Raw genomic sequence first — 15,241 nt, 5'->3', positions numbered from 1 at the left:
CTATGCAGGGTGACCATACATCTCGATTTTCCAAGGATAGTCGTGGTTTATGCCTGTTTTCCTGATGTATGCATTATAGTATCTTCTTTCAGTCCTAAAAGTGTCCTTGTTTGGCAAATAAATTATGTTTGCACTACATATCAGTTTTACAGGCAATTCTGATTCAGCCAACATAGAAAGAATCTGCAGGGAATTCAGTTAACCCTCCTACTTTCTCATGAGGTCTTATATACAGTTCTTTCTGATCTCTCCCACCTCCTAGGTGAAAGACCGTATCAACTCACACTTCAGTTAAAGCATTTTGTCAGATGACTAAAATTTCAGCCAAGTTGTATTGCTTTCTGATAATTTAAGTGGATGTAAATTGTATAGAAGACCTCAAGGAATAGGTGAATACCATGTCTTTTATTCAGTTCTCAACTATTAGTTGTTTTAACTTGGCCTTTGGCAGGAATTGGATAGCTATTGATTTAAACTTCAGCTATCTGGCAAGTGACTCAACTGCAGAGATTTTGTATTGCTGATTGAAGCAGGATACATAAGTTTTTAGTTAATGGGAATTGTTTTAGTTAGGATTAGGTCTGGCTGTCAGTGACAAAATACAACCTATGAGTGGCTTCAACAAGACAGTTAATTTTTCACTAATGTAAGATACCAGAGCTAGATGTTACAGAGCTGTCAGTTGTGCATTAGCTCCAGTCTCAAGACCCGGGATCCTTCCACTTCATTGCTCAGTTATGTCCAGCATTCATTCTCCAGGTTATTCTTTATTCCTGGGGGTTGGTCTGCTTTAGTTCTATCTAGCCAATGCATCCTCATTCTGAGCTGCAAGGGAAGGGGAAAAGAAGAAAACAAACTTCCCTTTTCGAAAGGGTACTTCTTATTAAGATTTCCTTATATCTATTTGGCCACAATGCAGTTACATGGCCATATTTAGCTGCAAGAGAGTCCAAGGAATGTAGTCTTAATTTTGGATCACCATGTGCCCAGTCAAAGCGTAGAGGTACTAAAGAAAGGAAAAAGGGAAAATGGATATTGGGGGACAATTAGTAGTCTCTGCCATAGGACTAAAGTTGGGAAGTTGACATTCTATAATGAAAAACAAGACTTGAATTATTTGTCCAGATCAAAACTGATCCTACCTCCTTACAGCACTGAATCTGAAAGTATGTTTAGTTATTAACATTTTTTCCCCCAAAATAAAGCTTTGATTATGCTTGATGCCATTTAGCACCTCCTTATTTTACAACTCCATACTATTTAATAGTGTAAAAATTTATTCAAAATCATTCAGCTTCTTTTTTTTTTTTTTGAGACGGAGTCTCGCTCTGTCGCCCGGGCTGGAGTGCAGTGGCCGGATCTCAGCTCACTGCAAGCTCCGCCTCCCGGGTTTACGCCATTCTCCTGCCTCAGCCTCCCGAGTAGCTGGGACTACAGGCGCCCGCCACCTCACCCGGCTAGTTTTTTGTATTTTTTAGTAGAGACGGGGTTTCACCATGTTAGCCAGGATGGTCTCGATCTCCTGACCTCGTGATCCGCCCGTCTCGGCCTCCCAAAGTGCTGGGATTACAGGCTTGAGCCACCGCGCCCGGCCTCATTCAGCTTCTTTAAAAGTTACTGTGGGGCAAATAGAATACATAAAATGCAAGGCTATCTTTGGTCAAGTGATGGTTATTTGGACTGCTGCTACCAACACCCTAGCTTAACTGGGCTCAAATTTGTCCAGCAGTTACATGCAGGCACAGTGCTCCACGTAACTCTTTAAGAACTACATTGAATTGTACTGCATGTGTGATGAAGAAAAATGTTATGAACATAAGAGTCTTCAGATACTTTATTCCTTTTCTTAAGCATCCTATCCTCTTGGAGCTTACATTTGCTAGACTGGTTCCTAGATTTTTGTGATGCATAATCATGAGTGGGCAAAAGAGCAAGAGGGAACACAAGAGATTTGAGGAGAAGGGAAATACATTATCAAGTGAGGTTAAACCAAGCTATATGATAAAGGAACTAGAGACAGAGTAAAGTTGAGGGGAAGTAAAAGCCATATGAGCTAGGGATAGGATAGAAAAAAAGAAGTATTTTCAGGGGACTGTTAATCAGAGGTTCTTAAGGGTATTACATGAACTGTACTTTTAAAATTTCATACCACTTATAGCCTGAACCAACTGGGTCCCACACACATTTATTGATAAATTCAGTTGCAGTTTGGCTGTGTTTTGAGGTCCTCTTAGAGTTAGTTTATTTCAGGAAGAATCTTATGTTATCAAAAACGTAATTAATTTTATTTAATAAATTTACCTCTGTGATTAATGACTCTGATGCTTTATATTTAAATATATCATTCACTTAAACAGCAGGGGGCCACAGTCATCTTGACTATTGTTATCTGTGATCCCTTGAAATTCCTTGCCTATTTAGAGCTAGCCATTTTCGTGATTATCTCTCCGAGGTTTTTTACTTCCATTGGATATTAACATGCAGACATATTGGTAGGCAATTTGGGGTCTCTACGGTTGGCCATGTTGTTCATTGCATAAATGTATGTGATAGTCCTAAATAATATAAAGGGCAACGTATTCACAATTGCTCCCTGAATAAAATAAATAGTTCATCACCTTATATGCAAATATATTTTTATTCTTCTCCTGTATAGAATGAGCAGGATCACTTGCCTGAAAAAAAAAATGTGAGAGACAAATGTGATAAGATTTCTATAAATAATACAGAAGATTTTATACCTTGGTACTATAGGTCACATAAGGGTCAGCTATGACTAGGGGAGGCAAGATGGTCTAAAAGATAGAACTGGACTCCAATGGTATGTAGCAAGTGTCAACAAGACAGAGCTGTCTGGTGTCTAACAGGCATGGTGTCAAACAAGTATAGTGGTAGGCAACATACTGACATCCAGGTGAACAGTTGGTATAGGGGATTCAGCCACAGGTGAAAAGGTAATAATGTCACTGCAATGGGGAGTCTAGGAATAAGCAATTTTTAGAGATATACATAGATGGGGCAGTTAGAATTGTACATTTTTTTTTCTATCACTTGATTGTGAATGTTTTGGTCATTATGAGATTACCTTTTCTTGGGAGAATTGTTCTGAAATAATTATTTTTTTATGTGAATCTGTACCATCTACTTTTCTTACATTGGGGAGTGACACATGATGTCTGATTATAAAAGTTCTCCTTAGCTTGGGAAGACCAGAGTTAGGCCTAACAAAACTAACCTTGCTCCCTGTTCTCCTTTCCCTACTCCCACCAAAGCAAATCAAAATGCATCTCCCTATCTTTTCTCTGGCTATGCCATTGATCAAGATGTCCTGTTTCAGGGGTGGGCTTGAAGCTTGGGTCTGCTGGAAAAGGCTTGGATTTTGAGTCCATGGGGGTCAGCTGGAACAGTACCAGATTTCACTAGGGTGGGCCTACAACCTGAATCTTGGATCCTGTGTCTGTGGGATCACACTGAAGTCTGGGTCCACAAAGGCACCTGACACAGTACCTGGCACAAGAGTGGGCCTTGAGACTGGGACTGTGGGGGCTGGCCTTGGGCTGGATTTCACTGGTATGGGCCTGGTGCTTGAGTTTGTGGCAAAGTCAGGTACTCACTTCACTCTCCTTCCCTCACATGGAAGGTATCTCTCTCCATATGGTGTTGCTGGGTTTGGTGGGGGGTGAAATGGGGAATGTGAAATTGTTTTCACTACCCACCTTAATACACCTTTTCTTATTTCTGTGCTATAGCAAGATACTGTTATTCCTCACCTGGATTCCTTAGCTTATTTGAAGCTACTTTCATGTGTGGATAGTTGTTCAAATTGACATTTCTGCAAGGGGACAAGTGCCAGAAGGTCCTATTCTGCTATCTTGTTGACTTCATTCCCAAAATTAAAAATGCTTTGGTCATCAATAAATACCATAAACAAAGTTGAAAGACAAGCTACATACTGGGAGAAAAATATGAATTTGTAATGTATGTAATCAAAAAAGCCTTAATATAAAGAAAATATAAAGAAATCCTACAAACTGACAGGACAAAGAAAAATAGCCCAATTTAAAAATGGGGGAAAAAGAATTAGGTGCTTTGGAGAAAAGGAAAGTTATATGATCAATAAAAATATGAGAAGATGCACAATCTCACTTATACTCAGGGACAGGACCGCAATTGGATATCATTTTACATCTTTTTGACAGGTAAAATTTACAGAACTCGACAATACCAAGTTTTAGATAGGATGTGTAGTATGTGAGCTCTCTCATACATTGTTGTTGGAAATGTAATTTGGTGTAGCTACTTTGGAAAACAATTTGATATTATCTTTTAAAGTTGAGCATTTGCACATTCTATCACCTAGCAGCAATGCTAGGTGTATTTCAAGAAAAAATTTAGCATATCTTCCTGAGGAGATATGTACTGGACTATTTTTGGTGGAATTGTTTATAGTAGTAAAAACTTGGGAATGACCAAAATAACCATTAAAAAGAGAATGAGTAAATTACTTGTGAAATGTTCACATAATGGAATATAATATCAGTGAAAATGAACACTCTACAGCTATAAGCAACAACATGAATGAACCTTAGTAATACAGTGCTGAGTGAAAAAAGCAAGACTCAAAAGACAACATACAATATTTTTTTTTTTTTTGTAAAATTCGAAAGCAAAGCATTTGAAAGAAAAATACATAAATGTGATAAAATGAATATAAAGGGAAGAGAATGGTAAATATAAAACTCAGAACAGTGGTTACCTCTGGGGGAGGTAGGGAATAGTATAGTAGAGGAACACAGGTAATATTCTAGTTTGGGAGTTGGACAGTAGGTTCATGGATGTTTATTAGGACATTAAAATAAAGAGATGAAAATGATGATTTATAAGTCAATGGTAGTATAACTTGAATTAAGAATTATGAGTATTTCATTTCTGTACATCTGAGGTTCAAGAAAAATCCAAAACAATAAACTCTATGTCATAGTCTGTAAGGTCCCATGTGATCTCTTTTTGACTTGCTTTCTGTTTTATGTTCCCACTTCTCTTTTTTCACTCAGCTTCAGCTACACTGCTTTTTCTGTTGATCCTTTAACTCTTTAAACATGTTCTTGTCTCAGGGCCAAGAACCTTCTTCCCTTAGATATCCACACATCTTGCTTCTTCATGTCATTCAAATGTGATCATATATTTCATCCAGGTTGTCTCTGAAAGTCCTATCTAAAGTAGCACCCCGAAAATAAACAAGAAAAAAAGAAAAAGAAAAGAAAGCACTTCATTACTCTGTTTTTATACCCTGATCTACCTTTTTTACACTAGTTACTAAATGATGCATTCTTTCACAAATATTATTTGTATTGCATGTCTTTTCCTATACTGACAATGCGTGGGAACAGGGTTTTTGGTTTGTTCACTGTGGTTTCTTTGTTTAGCTACCTCCTACCTGTCCTTTGTCTCAGAAGTTATTTCCTCCAGAAAACTTCTGAATCTTCTAGTCTGATTTAGTATTTCTCTTCTGGGCTCCTATTTTACCCTCATGATAACACCAAAATAAAACTCTTCTTATTATTTTGTGATTGGTTGTTCACCTGTGTGTCTCACTAGATTTGTGAATGATCTGAGGATATAGACGTTGTCATATATGCACTCATGTGTGTATATATTTAACTCAAAACATCTAGTGCCCACCACATAGTAGATGTTCAATAATGATTATTTAATGAATGATAATACAGATAAAAGAATGAGGAAGCAAGCGAATGATTCAGCCTCAGGGTTAAGGTGGCTAGCTAGAAAAATGAAGAGGGAGAGGCCGGGCGCGGTGGCTCAAGCCTGTAATCCCAGCACTTTGGGAGGCCGAGACGGGCGGATCACGAGGTCAGGAGATCCAGACCATCCTGGCTAACATGGTGAAACCTCGTCTCTACTAAAAATACAAAAACTAGCCGGGCGAGGTGGCGGGCGCCTGTAGTCCCAGCTACTCGGGAGGTTGAGGGAGGAGAATGGCGCAAATCCGGGAGGCGGAGCTTGCAGTGAGCCGAGATCCAGCCACTGCACTCCAGCCCGGGCGACGAGACTCCGCCTCAAAAAAAAAAAAAAAAAAAAAAAAAAGAAGGGGGGGTTTGGACATGTGCAAACAGTAAATTGTAGTGTATATAGGAGAAGCTGGATGATTTTGGTGAGACTTGGCCATTGTGTTTCTATAGAAGCCTTCTTTTTATGCAGATCTTGGTGAGCTCTATCACTTTTATTGTAGGATACTGAGAGAATGCCCCAGGCTGGATGTATGCATACATCCCCATGAGGGACAGAAATTCACAAGCCTCTTAATCACTCAGCATTTCCACACAGTTACAGTTAAAGGATAAACTCATAGCATAAGATAATGCTGAGATATTGGGAAATTTTAAAACAAAACTATGCATGATCAGATTCACATTTCCTGCTGCATGAATTTCACTGTGTCTTAATTCTTTCTGATTTTATAATCTGTATAAGGTCTATATCTTCTATTTAATGAAATATGAAATTCACTGGGATAGTCCTTTGCTCTGCTCTCTCATCCCTGTCATGTGAACAGCCAAGAACTTTCAGTTCCCCACAGATGCTCTAGGTGGCTTCATGTTTTCCCAATTAAATTACCCTTTTCTCTTTTCTGGCTCAGTTATTATGGGATCGTCTTTATCATCATTATCAGCATTAATGCTGTGTCATAATTATACACATAATTGAATCACAGGCTCACTTGCATAGATAATTGCTTCAATTTTCTGCCAGCTTTGCCAGCTACCAAGTGACATACCCAATAGCCATATGAGACTATGAGCAAACTATTGGAACTTATTTATTCTATATGAAAGACCAACTCCTGAGTTCATGGTTTGGGTATGATTATATGTTGTGAGTTATTCATTAAATGTGTCTATAGCATCCTGAAAACCCTGGTATGCTTATGGTGGCCCTACTCAACCACTAGTACATAGAATTAGGGTTTGGTATCCAGATAGAGAAAATAAAGTGCTAGTTAGACCAAAGGCATAAATTTTATTTCCATGGATGAGTGAGCTCTTTGGTTCTTGCTCACAAACTCTACCTCTGTTTCAATAGGCCCTGTCTCTGGCCCCAGACAGAACTCTAACCATCCCATAATTGCAAGATGGTGACATCTCAAGAAGATGAATTTAATTAGAGAAGTCCCTCAAGAACAGAATAGTGTGGCAGGCAAATGTTACATGATGATACAAATTCTGGGTGTAGGTGGTATTCCAAGACTCAGGTGAGCAAAGAGATTTTCAGATGAGAGAGAACTGATGACATTGTCAGATCAGAGAGGGATGATAACATGTTCTGGGTCAGTTCTGGGGTTACTTCTCGGTATACGGAATGGGACTTTAGTTTGAGAGCAAAATAGGTCCAAAGTATCAGAATTACTAGTATTAAGATACAGAAGGAAGCAATAGGGGCAATTACTTGAAGTGGGTTACAAGGTAATGTTTTGGTCATGCAGTGATCTGGTGGAGCTGGCTCATACTGGCTTGTGAGAGCTCACTGTGTATACTTCTCTTCCTAACTTTACCTTCAGTGACTTCATGTTGATTGTTTGCTATCAGCTATGGTAGGAGTATTTGCACCATGGGAATGAGCAAATATTATAGATCAGACCTCTTTTCCCCTCTGGAAAGCCAGTTTACCAGCACAACATTGATAATAGGAATAAGGTAGCAGCAAGTGACTTTCATCAAATGCTTACTATGTGTTAAATACTTGCATTATCTCATTTAAGTCTCACACCATCTCATTTTTGGAGGGAGTGAGAAAACTGAGGCTAGAGAAGTTTAGCACAAAGTTCAGTTACTAGAATGGGGCATGTGCTCAGAACATGACTAGAAGTAAAGGTGGTTTGATTATGGGGCACTTGAGTACTAAACTAGGATTCTTAAATCTTGCCTGATTAGGAATAACTTGGGTTCCAGGACTGAGCTTGCAAGAAGTGTAGGGTAATGCTTAGGGAACCAGGCTAGTCATTATGCCTGACAGAATGTTAAGTAGAATAATGTCCTCATCTTTACTATATCCTCTTATCTGAAGTTTTTCTGGCATTCACCAATCGGTGGCAAGAAAGCTCTAAAATGAGCCCAGGTACCCGCTTCCGCACTCTATATTTTTGTTTTAATTAATGATTCATTAACTTCTAAGCCCTTCTCAAGAGCCTCTGTTAGCATCATTCTCCTGACGCTCTGTGTGATCCTAAGATTCTAGATTTTAAAATGCATGTACTATTCCCCAAGATGTTTAAGAACACCTGTCCTTATTTCTGTATGGCACATTCAAATTTTTATAGCCAGAAAGAACTTTCAGGATGGAGCTATTTGGTTTTCTTGTGACATACAGATTTTAAAAAGTCAGTTATTGCAATCCAGACACATTTCTGGCAAAAATATTATATTTAATTTGTCCTAAATTACTTTCTGACCCAATGAGACAAAATATATAAACAACTAAAAGAAAAATATATTAAACTGTGTAAATCCAAATATACAAATGTCTAATAAGCCCTGACCAATTATTTGGAATTGTAAATGAGATTTTAGGTGTGTAAAACCTGCAGATAAACGTAAGCTTTACTTAAACCAATTTGTATTTTTGAGCCCTAATAATGATTTTCTTTTACTTTACTACAGCAATTCACAGCAAGTCAACTGCGGGAAGATTAAGCAGAGTGGTAATATCCTTTCTATTACATTAGACATAATAGAAAATCCAGATCTACCAAGAAATATTTTTTGCTCTGCAGTTGGCCCATTACTTCACATAGTTCTGAGGGAAAATAGAGGAAAAACACATTTTAAGCAGGTGTAGACGTTGCATATGTAACGTTTGTTTTGGTTTTGATTGAGCTGGCATTTTGCATGCTATGCAAGTTTCTGTGCTATGCAGAATAAGGGTTCAGTTGAATCCAACAGAGGTTGTTATATTTAGGTAGCTAAATGAATATGAACAATATTACATAGACACAAGACCCCATTGTACCTGTGATGTTTTAGAATAACTGTCTAAAACCGTCTAAAACTGATGCACCAAGGTTTGAACTGTTTGACTAGTTCATGTACGTATGTGCATGTACGTGTTGGGGGAAGGAGATTTAGGGTTGAACACCATAAACTGACGGCTCTTTGTGTCAGCAAGTTATTGCTGCATAATAAACTATCTTACAAATTAGTGACTTTAAACAACTATATATTATTGCTTGTTAGTTAATGAGTTGGCCAAGCAGTTCTTTTGGTCTTGTCTGGTCTTACTAGTGCGTCTGCAGTAATCTGTGGGTCACCTGGGGGCTCACTTGTTTAGGATGGCTTCAGCTTGGATGACTCAGCTCTTCTCCACATTCTCTTGCATCTCCCTAGCAGGTTAACAGAGGTATGTCCATATGGTAATGGTAGAGGTCTAATAGAGTAAGAATATTCAAACAAACACTCTGCTTATGTCATATGTGCTAACATTTAATTATGGAAGAAAGTTACATGACCAAGCCCCAAATGAAGGATAACATCTTTTGAAGCAAAACTGATGAGAGTCCACAGATATGGTTGCTGTTCCATCAACTAGTGAATATCAGCTTCCATGCCATCTCTGACATACATAATACAGGCTGCTGATGCCTTGATAAATGAAAGTTTGGGACTTTTAAAAAAAATGCTATTTGGGTTATAATAGTAGAACCATAGTGTCAGTACAATGAAAGAAATGATCCTATCATATTTTTCATTGAGCGTGATATGTTGTTTATTCGTTCCTTTAGCTAATGTTTATTTTTCATTGAATATATGTCACTATCCAGTTTAGGAAGGGCATAGCAAACTGGAGCATGACCGGAAGGAGACAATGGATGCTATTGACTGAATATTTGTGTTCTCTTCCCCAAATTCATGTGTTGACATCTAAATCTCTACCATGATGGTGTTTGGAAATGGGACATTTGGGAGGTCATCAGGTCATGAGAGTGAATCCCTCATGAATGGGATTAGTGCCCTTATAAAAAGAGACATATGAGAGATAATCTCACTCTTTGCCATGTGAGGCTACAACAAGAAGACAGCCTTGTGCAAACCAGGAACCAGGCCCTCACTAGACATTGGATCTGCAAGTAAATTGATCAGAAGTTCCAGCCTCCAGAACTGTGAGAAATAAATGTTTGGTGTGTAAGCCACCCAGTCTATGGTAATTTGTTATGGCAGCCCAACTTGACCAGGAAAATGGGAATAGTGAGGAATCTGAAAACAATCTAAGAGAAATTGTTGGAGAATCTGGTGATTTTTGGACTGCAGAAGAGAAGATTTAAGGGTGATATGAGCAGTGTCTTCAAATATGTAAAGAGCTGTCACATGGAATAGGGATAGCATTGGTATATATCATCCTAGAAGGCAGAATTTTCCATTGCCTTGAGAAAAAAAAAACAAGTTCTTAACTATGCCTACAAGGCCCAACATGATTGGCTTGTCTGTTTCTCTCACCTCATTTCTGCCACTTCCCCTTGCTCACTGTAGTCCAGCCACATTGGCCCCCTTGCTGTTCTTTGTGCACATCAGGCCCACTTCTATTTCAGGGCTTTTGTATTTATCGTTCCCTTTTCTTCCATGGAACACTCTTTCCCAAAATATTTGCATAGTTAGCTCCTTTTAGTTATTCATGTCTCAGTTCAAATGCTGCCTCCTCAGAAAAGTCTTTTCTAACTCATCAATCCCAAATTAGCCTCACCCGGGTGTGGTGGCTCATGCCTGTAATCCCAGCACTTTGGGAGGCCAAGGCGGGCAGATCATTTGAGGTCAGGAGTTTGAAACCACCCTGGTCAATGTGGCAAAACCCTGTCTCTACTGAAAATACAAAAATTAACTGGGCATGGTGGCACACGCGTGTAATCCCAGCTACTCGGGAGGCTGAGGTGTGAGGATCGCTTGAACCCAGGAGGCAGAGGTTGCAGTGAGCTGAGATCCTGCCACTGCACTCCAGCCCGGGCGAAAGAGCGAGACTCCATGTCAATAAATAAATAAATAAGCCCCTACACCTCCCACTGTTTGTTATTATCTCATAATCTTATTACTTTACTATACCTATCACTATCTGAAATTGTCTTATATTTATACTTATTTACTTGATTGTTATTTATTTCCTTACAAATAGAATGAAAGCTCCATGAGAGTAAATACCTTATTTGTCTTGGTTACCACTGTGTCTTTGTCTTATGGTAAACAGTACTGGTACATAGTAGGTTCTCAATAATTATATATTGGATGAACTAATAAATTGAATAAATCATAGGTGTTTTGTGAGCTATCTTGTGAAGTAATGAGTTTTCTGTCCCTGCATCTGTTTAACGAGACATCAAGCAGAGATAAGAAGGCCATCTATCAAGAAGCTCCCAAATTAAGTGGGAGCATTGACCTGATGACCTCTAGAAATCCTTATAACTCTGATATTTTATGATGTCCAAGGTCTAAGGAGAATATAATATTAGAATTGCAACCTAGTATTCTTATAGATGTATAAAATTCAAGACGAGTTCAAGGTTAGTCATCTCATATTTTAAAAGTATATTATTTTGTCTTTAGGAAACTTTGTGAGATCAGAGTATCATCATATAGAATGTGTCTACAATTGTAATTTGTTTACTTTTTACTACAGGCTCTCAGAAGGTTGAGTTACAAACACCTCATTATGTAGATACAGGGTTCTGAATACATTCTGCACTAGGGATCATTTAACTATTATGTTTTCCCTTTCTTCTCCCCTGAAGGGGGGGCTCCTTGAGAATATAATAATGAGCTGGACCTTCAAGGATGGGACAGGTTTTGGAGCTTATCGGACATTTTAGGCTGGGAAAAGGGACTAAATGAAGGTATGGCCATGGAAATAACACATATGTGAAGAAAGCAGAGTATCTGACTTGACAGATGTCTGGCAGTCAATGTGTTTTTAAGAAAATATGGGAGATGGAAAACTTGGAAAATGGACAAGCAAGGTTAGGTTGAATCATATAGAAGCTTGAGATTTTTTTTAGATTTAGCTTTTAATTTGTTTTAAATTGATACATAATAGTTGTACATATTTATAGAGTACATGTGAAACTCATATAGAAGCTTGAATGTCAAGTTTGCATTTCATCCACAGAGGGCAGGGTTCTAGAGTAAGGGAAGGACATACATCTATAAAATAATGGGGAAGCCTTCCCAAGAATTTTGGAAGATGTTGAATCTCTTTTCTCTTTCAGAAGAGGAAACTGAGACTCAGAGAGAAGAAATAACTTAGCCAAGGTTACCCAGGCAGTTTACAGCATAGCTAGAGAGAACTGAAGCTTTCCGATTTCTAGCTCAGTATATTTTCCAATATATCATGAAAGTGATAAACTGAGAATGGTGCTTGCAATTTTAGGTGTTACATGCTTATTTAAACAAGAAAGTAATAAATTAAGATGAATTCCTTATTAACAGATGTTCAGGAGCAGCTCCTGAGGGCTTTAGAGGTAACACATGTGTGGCAGTGACTGCTTTGATGAAGAGTGGTACCACAGGGTACAATGTTCCTCTGCAAACAAGAAGACCCTCTCTACTGTGTCCACTGTGTATGGCCCAGCTGGGAAGATGATTAAATGTGTACATTAGATGGGAATGATCAAGTACCTCTCACCACATGCTCAGTGGTTTTCTTTAATTTCCAAATGCTGCACTGGCTAGAACCTCCTATTTTAACTGATGGATGTTCTATTATGTGGCCTAGTTCACTCTATTTCTAAAGGCCATCATGATTCATCACTGCTTTGTGTTAGACTAGGGACATCCAGTGTTGTTGAAGCTGCCATATTGATTGGAAAATACAGATTGGAGGCATGGGTGACAAAGTAACTGCTCAGGCCTAAGTTCTAGAATCATTATTGATGTTTTCTTAAGGGAAATAAATGGGAACTACTTCTGATGTGTCTGGGGTTTCCAGAGAACCTGTCCCTTTTGACGTGTTCTATTACCTTTCTGCCACCAACTTGCTCTGAATCTACAGACACTGCTGCTTAAGAAGGTTAGAGTCAGACAGACTTGCTTTCAGATCCTTGTTCCACCATTTAATAGCTGTGTGAATTTAGTCAATGAACTCACATTTAGTCATTTTCTCACATATAAAATAAAAATAATAGTAGTATTTGCCTAACAGAATTTTGGGGGGGATTAAATGTGATACTTCAAAGTGTGTGACAATTTAAAGTCATTATGTTAACATTATCATTAAGAATATAGAGAAAGATCCAACTGAAACGGAACAACTTTGTCTCAGTAACCCACATTCTCATAATGGTAAGATTAAGTTTATTCTATTATAGGAAATATGACTTGAGTGAAAGAGATGCTGGGTTATTAAGTTTAGGCAAAATGTAGGGGAGAGAGAATGCAAGTCTCATTCAAAAGATACTGTCTGGAGAAAGGGTACGATTGGATATGGATACCATATGGAGGCCCTGGCTAGTCAGAGAATATCAATTTAAAAGTTTAAGGCCCAGAAATGTTAAGTTATTTGTGTATACTCACAAAGCTAATGAACAGCAGAGTCAGGACTAGTTGTCAAGTTTTCTAAATTCCAGTCTTATGCTCTTTCTTGCCTCCTGATTTTACTTCCATTTAAACAGTTTGTTTGATAGAAGGAATAAGATCTAGTGTTCAATAGCACAGTACAATATTGTAGTTAAGAATAATTTATTGTATATTTCAAAATAGTTAGAAGAGAATATTTGAAATGTTCTCAACTTAAATAAATGATAAATATTGTGGTGATGAATACCTCAGCTACCCTGAGTTGATAATTACATATTGTATGCATGTATTACAAATCACATGTACTTCATAAATATGTAAAATTATTATGTATCAATTAAAATACATAAATAAACTTTTATATTTACAGTAAAATATGTGTAATCCATTGAATGATGGACTTAAAATTAAAGGGGCCTTTAGAGGTCATTTCATCCAGCCCTTCATTTTCATATAAAAAAGTTGAAGACCAAAGAAGTTACTTTTTCACCATCTCATATCTAATTAGTGGCATAACCAAAACCAAAACCTGGGTATTCTAATTGTCATCTGGTTATTTTTGTATTTCACTCTCACACTTTAATAATAGTCATTTCAAAGAACTTAAGACTTTTTCCTCCCTTCCCTCTATTACCCACCAGATTAGCTGTCTTATTTTAGCTCCTGGTGCCACTATGTAAAAATATTGGTATCATATCCATAGCTTACAAGAACTACTGTAAGGCTATAAGAACTTGATAGTAACATGCAGGTATGAACTATTGGTGAATATTCAAGTGAATTTGACATCACATCAATTTTATAGCTGACATTATGATACCTTATAATTTTAGGATAAAGTTTTGACTAGTGTACGGTTGAAGAAAGCTCATGGACTTTGATGGTCAAAGTTTGCTTTGGTACAAATTAATATGTTCGACTGAGGTTTGTACTGGTAAACAAATAAAACAGCAAATATATGTCGTATTAAATTTTACAGTAACAAAGATAACAGGTTCAGCTCAAATGGGCTGGATACTTGTCTTTTCTACTACCTGAACACTGTTCTTCCTGCCCCAGAGAGAACTGTCATGTAGAGAAGTCAGGGAGAAGTTACCCTGGAGGTAACTATCGAGAACTTAGTTAATCGAGTCACCATTTTCCTATGCAATCATCAGTTTTCACTCCTTTGTTAACACTGTGTCTTCTGTGTTAGCTGTCAAGTTAATAGCTTTTCGGAGAACTACCATGAGACGTGTTCAAATATTTAAGGATTTCACCAGTAAATTGTGTGGTCTTCTTCAGATTTTAAGGTCTCTGAGCACAGACGCAATGCCTTTTTAATCACCATGTCCCATAACTTTTGTTCTCACTTAGTCTTTGATGTTTGCTCAATTGAAGTCCATGCAACTGCAAAGCAGAAGACTTCTCCAAAGGGCTTACCCCATTTCTTCAAGCTCTATCTGCAGTTCCATTTCTCATAGAAACTCCTCATAGAAACTCCTGGTATAGCTGCAGCCCTCATTGATTATTTCCTTATCTGGATTTCTAGTCCTTTGCTCACAATTTTGTGTTTCTCCAGAAGGCTTTCTTTTTTCTTTTTTCTTTTTATTATACTTTAAGTTCTAGGGTACATGTGCATAACGTGCAGGTTTGTTACATATGTATACTTGTGCCATGTTGGTGTGCTGCACCCA

This window comes from Colobus angolensis, unplaced genomic scaffold (assembly GCF_000951035.1).
Source record: "Colobus angolensis palliatus isolate OR3802 unplaced genomic scaffold, Cang.pa_1.0 Scaffold159, whole genome shotgun sequence".
NCBI lineage: Eukaryota > Metazoa > Chordata > Mammalia > Primates > Cercopithecidae > Colobus > Colobus angolensis.
The sequence above is the reverse complement of the archived record's forward strand: the minus strand, read 5'-3'. Positions refer to the sequence as shown.